General features: G+C 36.3%; 1 long non-coding RNA gene across 1 annotated transcript; it reads left to right on the top strand.

Moving 5' to 3' along the window:
- Positions 1-1,025: 1,025 nt before the first annotated feature.
- Positions 1,026-3,570, top strand: LOC140181521 (uncharacterized). Its single transcript, XR_011876210.1, has 3 exons — positions 1,026-1,811; positions 1,907-1,961; positions 2,049-3,570. It is a non-coding gene; the product is annotated as an uncharacterized lncRNA (long non-coding RNA).
- Positions 3,571-16,722: the final 13,152 nt, after the last annotated feature.

The following is a 16,722-nucleotide window of genomic DNA, read 5'->3' as shown; positions in this document are numbered from 1 at the left end:
TTGTAGACTTTTAGAAAAAATAAATAATTTATATTTTTTAATAAAAGGACTTTCTTAAAAGATATATCCAAACATATTTAAAATTTAATAAAAGTATTTTATTTTTTATAAAAAATATTTTTTCACTCAAATAAGCCAATTCAAACTAGCACTTAATCACCGATAGTGGGGTACATATTTTATGGAAATTACAAATTCAATGTTGATTAATCTCTCATTTTATTAGTTTACCAACTTTCTCATTTTAGAAGATTTAAATTCAACTGAAATATTAGACAACTAATTTTTTTTAACTAAGTTCAACCAAGTCAAATTTATATACGCACATTTACGTTTTCATTCTTGTTCTTTTTTTTCTCCTCATCGTCCATCATCATCAAATTTAAGTTTAATTACTCTACAAGTCTCTATAATTTCACCGAATTTTCAATTAGGTCCATTTACTTTTTTTCTTTTCCACTGGATCCTTATATCATATAAGTTTTTTAAATTTAGTCTCTATTAACGTTAAATTTAAAAAAAAAAAAACATAAGTGAGTTGTAACTTTACTTACCCATGTCCCCACTGGCATTGTTTGCTCCCCGTTACTTTTTCCACTCACCTCTTCTTCCATCACAATTCCATCGTCAATTTCATCTCCTATAACCTCATCATCATCAAGCATTCTCCCTGTCGAATTCTCCTCGTCTATTTTTTTATCATCTTTCTTAGAGACATTAAGTCGAACATCGGGTGAACTAACTCATCAACCTTCACATACAATCCCTTGTTCTAAACCATCATTTGATGACATCACATATTTTTCATAATTCTTAATCACATTTTTAACAGCATCATTTTCAAATTGTTCCTATCTTCATCAAGAAGCATAGGATATTTATGATGATAAGGAATAGAGACAACCTACTCATCAGTATCTGGGTACAAACATGGCTTGCCAAGAAGAATGCATAATTGGAAGGTTGAGGTATCGTCAAGCGTCACCCTTGCAACATAGTAATGGCCTCTCCTTCCCCACACTCTTATTCTTCCTCTTTTTTTTCTATTTTCTCCTATATTTGTTGATTTTGGTTTTTTCCCTAGCTTTTAGTTATAATAATTTTTTTTGTGATGTGATTCCTTTCCTTTGTTGTGCCATTGTTCTTCTGTACGAATGATTTAGATGTGGTCTATTTAAAAAATAAAAAAAAATAATTTTTGAACTTGAGATATTTTAATTAGAATTTAAGATATTTGAGTTTGTTAGTCTAAAAAAGACTTTCGACTAAAAAGATAACTTGCCAATTTATAATAGCTTATTTAAGAATTTAAGATGACTAGTAATTGATGCAATAAATATAAAATAAAAAGGATAATTTTCTAGGTGTTTTCCATGCTAGTCGTGGCCATGCTAGCGGCTATATGGTCAATAATATATGCAAATTCTGTAAAATTAGCAAATAATTAGTCAATAAATTAATTTTTAATAAAAGAAATTAGAAATATAAATTTTATAGTTTAATAAAATAGAGCTAATTAAAATAAGAATTTTAACACTAAATTCAAAAAATTTGGCCAAATATTAAGCCAAATGGATCGGACCGATCAAACTGGATCCAAAAAGAGCCCAAGGCCCAACCCACTTTCCCCTAACTCATTTCTTCCCTAAACCAAGGAAACACGTTCCTGGAGGGAGAGCAAGGGAAGAAGAGCTCTAACCCTTGGTTTTGATTCTAACCCACATAACTTTTCACTTCGAGTTCCGATCGCCGTACTGTTTGTGGCCACGCGTCCGCAGTGACGAGCTCTATAAAGCCCAGTGTATAATTTGGTAAGGAACCTTCATTCTCGTTCTCAGCATCACTTTCCCCAAATTTTCAAAATTTAATAGAGTGGTGTTGATATTTTGGTTCTTTGATGTTATAGGGTCCGATTAGTTTGAGAAAATTGCTCAGTCTTGCTTCTTTGGCGCTTGGGTAAGGTGAGAATCCTAGAAATTTAGCTAATTCCTTGATTTAGTGTGTTGGATATTGAATTTTTGGTATGTATATATAATTATGTGTATTAGGTGTGTAAATATATAAATTGGAAGCTTGGTTTGGATCTTGGTTGCAAAATTTTGGTGTTAAGGGCTTGCTTCTTGCCTAAGTGGGTTGCCTTGGGTTATACGAAGAAATCGGCCAAGGTATGGTTTAGGTTTCTCGTATTTAATATATAATGTCTTGTGAAAACTCAGGCTAGAGGACCATATGATAGGCTGGAAGGATTAAGTATGTTCAATGCTTAGCACTTGTGATAAGGATTGATAATATAGATTGAGCATGTGTTGGTGATCATTGTTATGGTGGAAATAGAATACTAAATGGTGATTGAATAATGATTGACAAGTTGATGATATTGATTATGCATATATGATGGATTCTTGATAATCTTGTTGATTAAAGTGAGAATTTCAGGTGTGAAATTGTGTAATATGGAGGTATGATTGATTGTGATATGATGTGGAGATTTTAGTGTTGTGTTAGTATGATATGGTATGTTGATGTGCTAAATATATGTATAGGAGGTTGGGATTGAGTTTGGTTTTTAATGAAAATAGAAGTTTGAGGATTTTGTGTAAATTTGATTTTTTGGACAAACTTCAGCGAGCCATAACTTGGCTTCCAGACCCCCAAATTGTTTTAAACTTGTTTAAAATGAAAATTGGGTTCGTGAAGTTTACACCGTTCGAAGAACGGATGAAAAATGTTTTGACACAAAAAAATTATGTACGTCGGAAGTTTGGAGTGCAAAATTGAAAATTCTGTAACATTTAGCATTTTTGCTGTTCTGCATAGCTTGCGTATGCGACCACTGCACGCGATACGACCAAACTCTCTGGGTTTGGCATCTTGCGTACGCGGGCAGGGTGCTTGCGCACACAAGCAGTGGTTTTTGAGGGGTTGCGTACGCGACCACCCGCACGTGACACGATCAATTCTTCTGGGTTGGGCATCTCGAGTACGCGTGGCCCCTGTTTCAGCAAACATAAATTTTGTGTTTTAAAGCTCAATTTCGAACCTCTAAACCTCTATTTCCATTCTTTTAGCCCCATATCCTAATAGTAAGTCTAGTAATGAGATGAAATTAGGAAAATGTAGTAACTTAGGGGTGAAGTAAAGTTGAAAAATGATTAATTATGTACGAAAAATGCAAAGAAATAAAGTATATATGTTGCCATGGCTGTGAAGAATGATTATGCAATGATTATAAATGATTATGAACGTTTATTGGCTTATGCATTCAATTATCTGAAAATCAATTATTAACAAAAATATTGTGGATTTAGGCTTAACAAGAAAATCAAGCTTCTTCTTGCATGGAAGATTAAAATGACTATTGATTAGAATACACTATATCTTTCATTATAAAATTAAAATGATAATAGATAACCAAAATCTTATTCATATGCTTGTACATTTATGAAAGCATCTCCAAATTTGCACAAGAAGGTGAGAAATAATAATTGCTCTTAAAAGCAAAGTGCTATGAACTACCATAGATACAAATATAACAAGTCTAAACTGAAATTGAAAGGAAAAAAAAAAAGAAAAGAGAAAAGAAAGCATAATGAAGAATTCTTCAATTGTGTCTATCTCTTTTGGAAGTTAAAGGTCTTGATTGCAGAAGCAAAGATAAATACAAAAAGCAAAGCAATTCAAATAACCACAACAACAACATATCCTATGAAGTCATGCTTGATCCCAAAATAACCATATATTAAATGCTTAACATTCTTGCCGCCTTCACCATCCATAAGAGTAGTTATATCTCAAACTGTGATCCAATCAATCCATAAAAGGTCCATGCACCTGGACAGTCCTAATAATACTCTCTCAACCATATAGACATGTTCTGTTATAACATAACAAAAACAAGTTAAGAAAAATGTTCATAAATAAAAACATTGTTCCAAACATTAAAACTGTGAAAGTAGTGAAGAAGAACCTCACGGAAGTATATGATGGATTGCGCCAACAAGATAAACGTTCTTTCCATAAGCAAGCTTGGTGATAAACCCCATTTTTAGGGTTTATCTTGTGCTTAATTGAGTGGATTTTATCCATTAAACTCACACTTATTCATATAATTCGCATGTTTTATATTTTTTCTTCCTAATTTTTTGCTATGATTGAAAACATGCTTCTTTGGCCTTAAATTTGCTAATTTTAACCCCCTCTTATTACCATTCAATGCCGTGATATGTTTGTTAAGTGTTTTCAGGGTTTATAGGGCAGGAATGGCTTAGAGGATGGAAAGGAAGCATGCAAAAGTGGAAGGAATACAAGAAATTGAAGGAATTGTTAAGCTGTCAACCCTAACCTCTTCATACTAAATCGACCATAACTTGAGCTACAGAGGTCCAAATGAGGTGGTTCCAGTTGCGTTGGAAAGCTAACATCCGGGGCTTCAAAATGATATACAATTTCTCATAGTTGCCATGCAGTTAGGCAACGTGCACGCATAGATCACGCGTACGCGTGACCTCGCGAAAGTTCGTGAACGACGCGTACGCGTGACAGAGCCACCTGCTGCACGTATCAAAAAATGCTGGGGGCAATTTCTGGGCTGTTTCTGGCCCAGTTCCAAACTCGTAAATACAGATTAGAAGCTGCAGAGTGGGGGAATCACAAAGACAACTTTCATTCACATAATTTTAGGGTTAGATGTAGTTTTCTAGAGAAGAAGGCTCTCTCCTCTCTCTAGGTTTTAGGTCTTAGGTTTATTTCTTCTCTAATTTAGATTTCCATGTTGTTTTAATTTATTTTATCTTCTACATTCTATTATTCTAGTACTTTAGTTATCTATTTCCCTTTGTGATTTCCTTATTTTGCCAATTTAGTTTATGAATTCTCATGTTAGATTTGATTTTCTATTTAATGCAATTTGAGGTATTTCATATTTATTGCTTCTTCTATTATTTGTTAGTCATTGATGTTTGCAATTGGTTGTTTGGATTTGATATTCCTTGCTAGTTTTCTATGTTTTTATGTTGTGCCTTCCAAGTGTTTGATAAAATGCTTGGTTGAATTTTAAATTAGCTTTTTATGTTCTTAGCTTAGATTGAGTAATTGGAGACTCTTGAATTATCAAACTCTTTTGTTGATTAGCAATTAAAAGTTGTTAGTTGATTTGAATTCCACTAAAGCTAGTCTTTCCTTAGGAGTTGACTAGGACTTGAGGAATCAAATTGATTATTTCCACTTGACTTTCCTTCATAGTTAGAGGTTGACTAAGTGGAGCAATGGACGATTCTTGTCACAATTGATGATGATAATGAGGATAGGACTTCTAATTATCAATACTTACTAGGACTTTTCATAATTATGAGTTTATCTTCTTATCATTTACATTCCTTATTCAACCTTTCAAAAACCCAAAAATATACTATCTCATAACCAATAGTAACATACTTCCCTGCAATTTCTTGAGAGACGACCCGAGATTTGAATACTTCGGTTATTATTTTTATTGGGGTTTGTTACTTGTGACAAACAAATTTTTGCATGAAAGAATTATTTGTTGGTTTAGAAACTATACTTGCAACGAGAATTCATTTGTGAAATTCTAAACCACACAAAAAATCCCTTCGTCAAAATGGCGCCGTTGCCGGGGAATTGCAAACGTGTGCCTTATTATTGGTTATTGTGAATATTGTGAATAAATTTGCTTTTTCTTTTCTTTGTTAGTTGTTTCTAGTTTTAGGAGTTTAGTTTCATTATTCCTTATTAGTTTTTGTGTTTTTATTTTCTCTTGATACTATGAATTCTCATCCCTTTGGCTCCGAGTTTGGTTCAAATTATGTTGTAGGGAATGGAAGCTATAATGAGAACATGCATCAAGGTTGGAACAATCAGAGATGGGAGGAGCCACAAGGATTTGATCAACCCTCTTGGCAACAACCTCTTCCAACTTACTATGAGCAAGAGCCATTCCAAGGTGCATACCAAGACAATGGATATGGTGGACCCCTTGTAGTTACCAACAAGCCCACCATATGCCTATGAATCCCTTCCTCAATATAGCTTTGAACCCACATACTCACAAGCCACCTACTACCAAACACCCTCATATGATCCTAACCCTTATCTCTCATATCAATCACCTTATGAACCATATATGGAGCCACCCCAATTCTAACCCAATTACTTCCAAGAACCACCACTTCCATACACACCTTGTCCATATCCATCAACCCAAGAGACATATGATCCTAATTATGCAATCCAAGCGGAACAAGAGTCAAGGGATCGTCTCAAGGAAACACTGGATCAATTTCAAGCAACCCTTTATCAATTGGAGCAAGTGGGAAACCGAAAAGCACACGAAGCTCTCATGGCTAAAGAATCTCAACTTGAGAATAAGGGATTGAAGTGTGTTGTGTAACAAGTGAAAAAGATGGAGAGTGTTGAACCACTACACCCTTATTATGATGAACCACCCTCATATCATGAACCCTTCCTCCCAAGCAATGAATCCTCATATCCACCCTAATCTCCAATGAATGAAACTCTAAGTATTTTTCTTCAAGGGCAAAGAGAGATGCAAAGGACGACACAAGAGTTCATAGCTACCTTGACTGAGGCAGTAGGTAATTTAGTCTATTTGCGTTTCGATACTCAAAATACTCTCATGGCTACATATGGAGAATCAATAGAAGAGCGTAGCATGAAGGAGACACTAGAAACTCTGGTGGAAAGTGAGAAATGTGGCTTTGTATTGGAACAAGTGGAGGAAGCTGTAATAGTTGAAGAGGAAGAAGTGGTTGAAGACTTAGGAGATGCCGAACCTCCATGGGAATCCAGAGTTGTAGAGTATTCCTCCAAGAAGCTTGAAATTAATGTTAAAGAGGCTAGTGCACACCCTCCATGGCATATTCCCTTGAAGATTTGGATGGGATAAAACAAGAAGCAAGTTCCCTTAGTGATAATGATCATGAATCAAGTCTTCCTAGTGATGAATCCACATCCACAAATGAACTCCTTGGGTATGAAGAATCTTCTCTGAGTAAGTTTGAGAATGATGTGGAAGTGGAAGTCCTTCAGAAAGGATGGACGTGAGTTGAGTTTGCTTTGTCAAGATCGTTGGAGACTTCTCTACCTAGGTTGCCATCTAGTCCTTCACTTGAGTGGGTAAGACTTATCTCTATTCACTTTACAGTCCCACTTGAGTATGGTATTCTTGAAACGGACAGCCAACTTAGGAAGCTTTGTGGCATTAAGCGTAAGAGAAGGATGTTTAGTGATTGGAGTTGCAAATCAAGGTTCATCAAGGTTGATACTTCAAGAGCTAGATGCAAGGGTTGGGCTAGTGATAATTTGGTTGGATCTAAGAGGAAAGTTTGGTACTTCATAGAGAATTCGGATTGCTTGCCACCCGGTTAGAGCGATGATGCGCAAGTTACAGACGGGTGTAGGAACAAGATTTGGGATCCAGGCATACAAGAGGATCAACTTTGGGAGCTCAAAGCTTGTGGGGAACTTCATCAAGGCTTGGTGAATTTATTTGGAGATGTTGAAGCTTATTGGAAGTCCAAGCACTGGTGGGAGTTTCAAGATGAGTTCAAGCACAAGTCACCATGACAAGGAGCTCACCAAATGTCCAACTTAAGGACATAAACCAAAAGTGCTAGGTGGGAGACACCCCACCATGGTAAATTCTTTCTAATTTCTCTTTTATTTATATTAGTAATAAGTTAGATTTTTATTTTTGTTTTTAGATATGTTTAGTTCGTTTAATTCATGGTTTATTTGTCTAAAAAAATAAAAAAAAATTTCTGCGATCGACGCGCACACGTCGTATGTGTATGCACAAATGAGCAGAGAGTTGCGCGAGAGTCGAGCGGGAGGGGTGCTAGGCGCACAGCCAGACCCACGTGTACACGTGACCCATGCATACGCGTCCCCTGCATTTTTCACCATCCACGCATAAGCGCCAGCAACGCGTATGCGTGGGCATGAAAATCGGTGTAAAGAGCGAATTGAACAGAAAGTTGGGCTGCCATTGTGCTGGAATCGCGCGAGTTGTCACGCGTACGCGTGACCGACGCTCGCGTCTCACTTTTCTTCTTCAGGCACCCACGCGTACGCGTGGGCGACGCTTACGCGTCGTATGGCCATTTCAGTTTGCACGCGTACGCGTGATGCGCGCGCACGCGTTGCGCCCTGTTTTTCAATTCTTACTTCTTTCTTCTCTCCTCTCTCCTTCTTTCTTTCTCCTTTCTCACTTTCTTCTTCTTCATTTCTTTAACTTCTTATCCTTATTCTCTTTCATTCTATTTTTTCTTATTGTATTTGCATACCTTCACTCATTGCATTTTAATTTTGTGCATGTTTTTATTTTCTTTTCTAAATTTACTACTTTTTCTTCGGTGTTGAATTTTCTTGCTCATCTGTTGAATATCTCTTGCATTATTTTAGTGCTTCATGACTTGTTTTAAATTGTTGGGTATTATTAATTATAAGTCAATGCTAATTTTTATGACACTTGTATTCCATTTGCATTGATATGCACTTATAATATCTTGCATTACCCACACTCTCTCCCCATTGTTGTAATTTTTGCACTATTGATATGTCGTTTGGAGATACTATTTTCTCACTTGCATGTTGTAGCTACCATGTAATTGAGACCCTCATTATTTGGCATTAACCTACCCATATTTTATTTGTTTTTCTATTTTTATTTCTGGGTTACTTTTCTTCTTTTTTCTCTTCTTTCAGGATGGCCACCGAAGAAGGGAAAGGGGAAGCTTCTCAAGGGGGCGATAGACAAGCCCATGTGCACAATCTTTGGAGAAAAGCATCAGTTGTAGCAGCCCGTCCACTTGCACTTCTTTGCATGCACCGAGGACGGTGCAATCTTCAAGTGTGGGGAGGTCGATACCGACTTCCGTGGGTTAGTTATTTCCTATTTCAACACCAATGTTTAATTTTTCTTGTTAAATTAGTTGTTGCATTTGCATGTTTGATTGCATGTTTGTTTGATTTTGTGCATGTTCTTCTACCACTACTTGGTTGGAGTGATAAGTTCTTCTTCAAGACCCTTTTTATAGCATTATACTAATTTAAATTAAAATTTTTTTGTTAAACTTGTTTGAAGATTGTAATTTGGAACATGGTTTATAGCTAAGAACACACAACCTGTGAGATTTTGAGCTTAATTATATGGATACATTATTTAACCATGATTTTTATTATTGTGTGTTTTCTTCTCTATGATTGCAATCTATGGTTTGTTCCATTCTATATGTCCATTGTTTAGTGTATTTGCATGCATACATATGATTGAGGCCATCATTTGTTATTACCTCACTTACCCCAAATAGCCTACCGTTTCAATCACATTTATTGACCACTTTAAGCCTTTTAATCCTCATTTGTTCTTTATATTACCACATCACTAGCCTTAAGTAGAAAAATAATTAATTATCCCATTTGAATCTTTGGTTAGCTTAAGATAGAGAGTGTGTGTCAACTAAATGTGGAGAAATGTGGGAACTTAGGTTGATGAGAATGTGTTGTGTTTTTTTACTGATAAATATTAGAAATTTGGGTGCTTACTCATGTGAAATCAGAAAAATCATATGCATTGATATATTATGTTTTTATTTCAAAAAAAAAAGAGAGAAAAGAAAAGAAATAAATGAATAGGAGATAAAATCACTCCAATGCGAAGTTCAATAAAAAGATCAATGCACATGTGATGGAATTAAAAATTGATACATGAGTATGTGAAATATATAAAAGTAAGATTTTGGGTAGCTAGGCATGATTTTAGAATTATATAGAGTATATGTGTGTGTTAGGTGAGAATTTAGGTTAGTCAAAGATTCAAAGTATAACTCACTTGGCCATACATGTATCCTCACCCTTACTTTAGTCCCATTACAACCTTAAAAAGCCCTCATGATGTTTGCATTTGTACATTAAATATTTGTTGATTGGTTAGATAAAGAACAAAGTTTTAGAAAGCATGACTAGAGGAGATTACAGTGAATTAACCCTAGACACTTGAGCGATTAGAGTGCATATACACTTCCAGTGAGGGTTCAATGCTTGATTCTGTGTTCCCAGCTTTCATGAGCTATCTTCTTACAAGTTTACTTGTCTCTTATTGTGTGATTTGAATTAGTAAAATCTGATTTAAGTTTGTCTTGGAGAATTTGTTTACTTTTAACCAAGTAGGTAGAAGCATTTTTGCATTTAGTTGCATTCATATAGATAGGTTGCATTTCATAAGTTTTACCATTCTTCTTCACTCCTTTATAGCTTCTCTTGAGCTTAGCATGAGGACATGCTAATGTTTAAGTGTGAGGAGATTGATAAACCCCATTTTTAGGGTTTATCTTGTGCTTAATTGAGTGGATTTTATCCACTAAACTCACACTTATTCATATAATTCGCATGTTTTACATTTTTTCTTCCTAATTTTGTGCTATGATTGAAAACATGCTTCTTTGGCCTTAAATTTGCTAATTTTAATCCCCTCTTATTACCATTCAATGCCGTGATATGTTTGTTAAGTGTTTTCAGGGTTTATAGGGCAGGAATGGCTTAGAGGATGGAAAGGAAGCATGCAAAAGTGGAAGGAATACAAGAAATTGAAGGAATTGTTAAGATGTCAACCCTAACCTCTTCGTACTAAATCGACCATAACTTGAGCTACAGAGGTCCAAATGAGGCGGTTCCAGTTGCGTTGGAAAGCTAACATCCGGGGCTTCAAAATGATATACAATTTGTCATAGTTGCCATGCAGTTAAGCGACGTGCACGCATGGATCACGCGTACGCGTGACCTCGCAAAAGTTTGTGAACGACGCGTACGCGTGACAGAGCCACCTGCTGCACGTATCAAAAAATGCTGGGGGCAATTTCTGGGCTGTTTCTGGCCCAGTTCCAAACTTGTAAACACAGATTAGAAGCTGCAGAGTGGGGGAATCACAAAGACAACTTTCATTCACATAATTTTAGGGTTAGATGTAGTTTTCTAGAGAAGAAGGCTCTCTCCTCTCTCTAGGTTTTAGGTCTTAGGTTTATTTCTTCTCTAATTTAGATTTCCATGTTGTTTTAATTTAGTTTATCTTCTACATTCTATTATTCTAGTACTTTAGTTATCTATTTCCCTTTGTGATTTCCTTATTTTGCCAATTTAGTTTATGAATTCTCATGTTAGATTTGATTTTCTATTTAATGCAATTTGAGGTATTTCATATTTATTGCTTCTTCTATTATTTGTTAGTCATTGATATTTGCAATTGGTTGTTTGGATTTGATATTCCTTGCTAGTTTTCTATGTTTTTATGTTGTGCCTTCCAAGTGTTTGATAAAATGCTTGGTTGGATTTTAAATTAGCTTCTTATGTTGTTAGCTTAGATTGAGTAATTAGAGACTCTTGAGTTATCAAACTCTTTTGTTGATTAGCAATTAAAAGTTGCTAGTTGATTTGAATTCCACTAAAGCTAGTCTTTCCTTAGGAGTTGACTCTAGGACTTGAGGAATCAAATTGATTATTTCCACTTGACTTTTCTTCATAGTTAGAGGTTGACTAAGTGGAGCAATGGACGATTCTTGTCACAATTGATGATGATAATGAGGATAGGACTTCTAATTATCAATCCTTGCTAGGACTTTTCATAATTATTAGTTTATTTTCTTATCATTTACATCCCTTGTTCAACCTTTCAAAAACCCAAAAATATACTATCTCATAACTAATAGTAACATACTTCCATGCAATTCCTTGAGAGACGACCCGAGGTTTGAATACTTCGATTATTATTTTTATTGGGGTTTGTTACTTGTGACAAACAAATTTTTACATGAAAGGATTATTTGTTGGTTTAGAAACTATACTTGCAATGAGAATTCATTTGTGAAATTCTAAACCACACAAAAAATCCGTTCGTCAAAAGGCGCCGTTGCCGGGGAATTACAAACGTGTGCCTTATTATTGGTTATTGTGAATATTGTGAATAAATTTGCTTTTTCATTTCTTTGTTAGTTGTTTCTAGTTTTAGGAGTTTAGTTTCATTATTCCTTATTAGTTTTTGTGTTTTTATTTTCTCTTGATACTATGAATTCTCATCCATTTGACTCCGAATTTGGTTCAAATTATGTTGTAGGGAATGAAAGCTATAATGAGAACATGCATCAAGGTTGGAACAATCAGAGATGGGGTATGGAGCAAAGTGGGAGAGTAAAAGTTGCATTTCTTCAACCCTCATAGAACTTGTAAACCCCGTAAAATTAGCGAATAATTAGTCAATAAATTAAATTTTAATAAAAGAAATTAAAAATAATTTTATATTAAAATGGGATAGAGCTAATTAAAACGAGAATTTTGACACTAATTTTAAAGAATTTGTCCCAAGATTGAGCCGAACAGGCCAAACCGATTGGACTGGGTCCGAACCGGGCCCAGCGCCCAACATATATAATTATTATTTCAGCCATTTCCCATTCATTTGTTTCCTTCCAGTGCCGAGAAGAGAGATTGAAGAAAGCAAAGCCACCAAAAACCTAACCCCTTTTCAATTTTCAATTCATCGTAATTTTCTATTCGGAGCTCCGATTGACGAACCGTTTGCAACCATGCGTTCACCGCGATGATCTCTACAAAACCCATGGAACAATTTGGTAGGTAACTCACTATTCTCTTCTCAGCCACTTTCCCCCAATTTCAAAAATTTATGAGCAATTATGTTGAAAATTATTCAATTTCGGTGTTTAGGATTAAATTAACTTGGTGGACTTGTCGGGTCTTGTCCCAATTCCCCGTTGGTAAGGTGAGAATTCTAGAACTCTAGTTAATTCATTAATTTAGTGTTTGGGTATTGAATTTTGGAAATATGCTTGTGGTAATTATGTTAGGTGCATGTAAATATGTGATATGAGGCAATTGGAGATATTGGAAGCTTAATTGGAAGCTCGGTGAGAGTTCTAGTTGTTGGATTTTTGGCGGTTGAGGCTTACAACTTTGCTTTGTGGGATATCTTGGGTAAATACACGGAAATCGACCAAGGTATGGTTTAAGTTTCACATATTTAATACATAATGTTCTGTAAAAACTTAGGCTAGGTGACCATATGATAAGTTAGAATGCAGGTGTATATTTAATGTTTAGTATCTTGTTGATGAACATGTTTGGTTTGGTGCTTGTTGGATGATTGGTGATATGATAAATTATTGTAGTTTGATGCTTGTTGGTTGGTTGGTGATGATTGATGGATTGTTGTTGAATGATTTGAGGATATAAACAAATAAATTTAAAAGTTATGACTTATAGTTTTGAATGATGGATTTTGGGAAAATGTATAAGTTTTATTGTTGGTATGAGGCATAATTGTTATGGTGGTTGTTGTGTTAAAGAAGGACATATTGTGTTGGAAAGTGCAGGTTTGGTGATTAATGGCATATGATTTGTTTTGGTTGAAAATGAGGTTTTGAAAGTTTACAAAAAAGTTGGTTTTTGGCCGAACTTCGGTGAGCTATAACTTGGCTTGTAGACCCTCAATTTGTTTCCAACTTGTTTTAAATGAACATTGGGTTCGTAAAGTTTATGTCGTTCGAAGAACGAAAGAAAAACGATTTAAAACGATCAAGTTATGCACGTCCGAATTTTTGATGTGAAATATGTATTATGCAGGTGACTACTTCATGGTTATGCAGCTTTTCTGGGTGATCTGATGTTTTTTTTTAAATGTACGTCCACGCGTACGCGTGGCCCACGCGTACGCGTGGCCCACGCGTATGCGTGGCATGGAATTTTAAATTGTGCGTGCGCAAGAAGCCCCATGCATACGCGTAGTGGACCAGCATGCATGACCACGCGTACGCGTGACATGATGTTCTCACATATGCATACGCATGGTAAAGGAATGCACGCGCGAGCTGCCTTTTTATACTCCCACGCGTACGCATGGCCCTATTTTCTACAAAACCAGATTTTGGATTTTTAAACCGGATTCTAAACTTCTAAACCTCTATTTTCATCCTTTTAGTTTCAAGTCATAGTATGAGGTCTAGTATTAGGATGGAGATAGAAAATTGGGATAACTTAGCGGTAAAGTAAAATAGGAAGTTGATGAATCAAGTAAGAAAATGGGTGTTATTGGAGTATGTATGATATTATGGCATGCATGATATGCTTTTGCAAGTTTATAATGGTTATGAATATTATTGTGGCATTATATACTCAATTGATCTGAGAAACGAGTTTTCCTAGGAAAAGTACCGTGGCTTGCCACCACATGTTCCAGGTTGATACTCGATACTCAATACTCTATTGACCCTACGTCGTAAGGGTGACCGGGCACGTATAAATTTCCGGGAACAGATATCCCCCATTGAGTGAGATATAAATATATGAATGATTGTATAAATGATGAATGAATGAAAAATCTATGCATAGACTCATGGGGATACGCGACAAGAAACAATCTAAGGTTTTCGGACTTGTCGGGTTGGTTAGATAACCGACAGATGAGCCTCATCAGTCATAGGACATGCATACATCATGTGCATCTTGTTTGTTTTGTCTGCTATGCATTACTTGGGATTGCCTAACTGAATATATATCATGCTAACTGTTATATTTGCTACTCGCACTATCTGTTTCCTACTTGTGCGTGAAATTGTTTGGTTGTTTGTCTTTGTTGAATCAATGGTTATGGAGGTGCGGAGGAAGGGTGGATCGGTTTGGTGTAATGGTAGGTTTAAAAAGTAAGGTTAGAATTCTTAGGATCACCTGCCCCTTTTTGGGCTTCTGCTTAGAGTTTTAAGTTTTATAATTGTATGTTAGCATTCTAGGATTGCCTCTGGCATTCCCATGACCTTATATATTATATGCGTGGCACCTTTACCATGCTGAGAACCTCCGGTTCTCACCCCATACTATGTTGTTGTTTTCAGATGCAGGTCAAGAGGCTCCTTGCTAGGCGTCTGGATTCCCGCAGTGGAGTAGTCCCTTGGGTTCTTTTGGTTATCAGTTTATGTATATATGTACTTATCTTTCTCTCCAAGAAACTTGATTATTTTGTCCCTCATGGAGGTTACAAGAGAGTTAGGGCCTTGTTTCTGTATTTTGGGTGTTTTGGGATACTTGTATATGTATGTAAATATTCTCCGGCCAGCCTTGGCTTCGCAGGCTGAGTCAGGAGCTAGTTATGTTGTATTCTTATCTCTCTATTCACTCTTTCGCTTATTCATATCTATAACCTTTAGGTTTCTTAGCATGCAAGTAACTCCGTTCTCTGAGTGTTGCGCTTTTTATTTTATGAATTTTGCTTAACCCGTTTTTCAAGTCTCTTAGTATACCATATTCTTTGTTATGTATTATTATATATTTTTATTTTAGAGGTTGTAATACCATACCACCTCTGTTTTACATCCTAGGTGTAAAGCTCTGTGTGGTAGGGTGTTATATTATGGTATCGGAGCAGTTCATTCCTATAGAGCCTGAGGACGGACTGACTATGCTTCTGTGTATTCTCTGTGTATGTGTCTATGTGTTATTAGGATATCTAATTGATATATGTGGTATAAACGTTCGTGAGCATGCATTTGGGACTCTAAAGCACTAAACTTGAGATATTGAGACTGATCACCTTAATATCAATTGTTTGGTGTGAACAGGGACCAAATGTTGTCTCGCGGATCCGAGCGAGGTACCCAGAGGAAAAATCTTAGGACCCAAGCGATGCAAGGACCTTGAGATGGAAGCTCGGGTGCTGGTACAAGCAATGTAAGTCAATACTATAGGTCTATGACCCTTACTAATTTCCTGAAGAGTGGTCCACCTCAGTTTAATGGAAATGCCAATGTGTTGGAGGCTGATTGGTGGTTTTGAGACGTGGAGAGGTTTTTGTACACTCAGCACGTTCTTAAAGTACAGTCAATGGAAATAGTGACCTACATGTTGGAGGGAGATGCTCAGAATTGGTGGCATGAGTTATGTCATACCTTGCAGGTGGAGTTAACGGATGTCCCTTGAAATTTTTACGGGAAATATTTCCTGCATGCACTTTGCACTGCAAAGGAATTGGAGTTAACGCAGCTGAAGCAAAAGAATATGTCTGTTGCTGACTATACCCGTGAATTCGACAACCTGTGCCGTTTCTCAAAAGTTTGTTAAGGAAATCCAGCCGACTATGAAGAGTGGATGTGTGCTCAGTATGAGAAAGGACTTAGGAGAGATATCTTTAACTATGTATATCCGCAAAGGCTAACAAATTTCACTGAATTGGTTAAGAAAAGCCAATTCGCAGAAGATTACTCTATGAAGTGGGCGATGCTACAGGAAGGCTATGGAGAGACTGCTCCAGACGAGCCGCATGGGGCCGGGTTGGGTGTATGTTACAAGTGCGGAAAACCAGGGCATATAGCTCGAGACTGTCCACACAGGAAACGCCGGGATGCAGCCGAATCCGATTCTCAGACTCGAGGTAACCATGAACTAGCAGTTGAATTTTGAACTTCCTTGCATATCATTAATATGTGATATTCATCATTGATAATTGTAAAGCCCAAGTCGATGGTTGGTCGAAGGCTATTAGTTGTTGTGACGGAGTCATATTTAGTTAACTTAGAAGAGTGGCTAGGATCTTGAAGGATAAGAATCAGAGTGATGTAGTGACAGTGACAGTGAGCCGCAAGGATGAGAAATGGAACGGACTCAACTTTTAATTGTTGAATGTTTAAGAGG

This window comes from Arachis hypogaea, chromosome 18 (genome assembly GCF_003086295.3).
Source record: "Arachis hypogaea cultivar Tifrunner chromosome 18, arahy.Tifrunner.gnm2.J5K5, whole genome shotgun sequence".
Taxonomy (NCBI): Eukaryota; Viridiplantae; Streptophyta; class Magnoliopsida; order Fabales; family Fabaceae; genus Arachis; species Arachis hypogaea.
The sequence above is the reverse complement of the archived record's forward strand: the minus strand, read 5'-3'. Positions and strand labels throughout refer to the sequence as shown.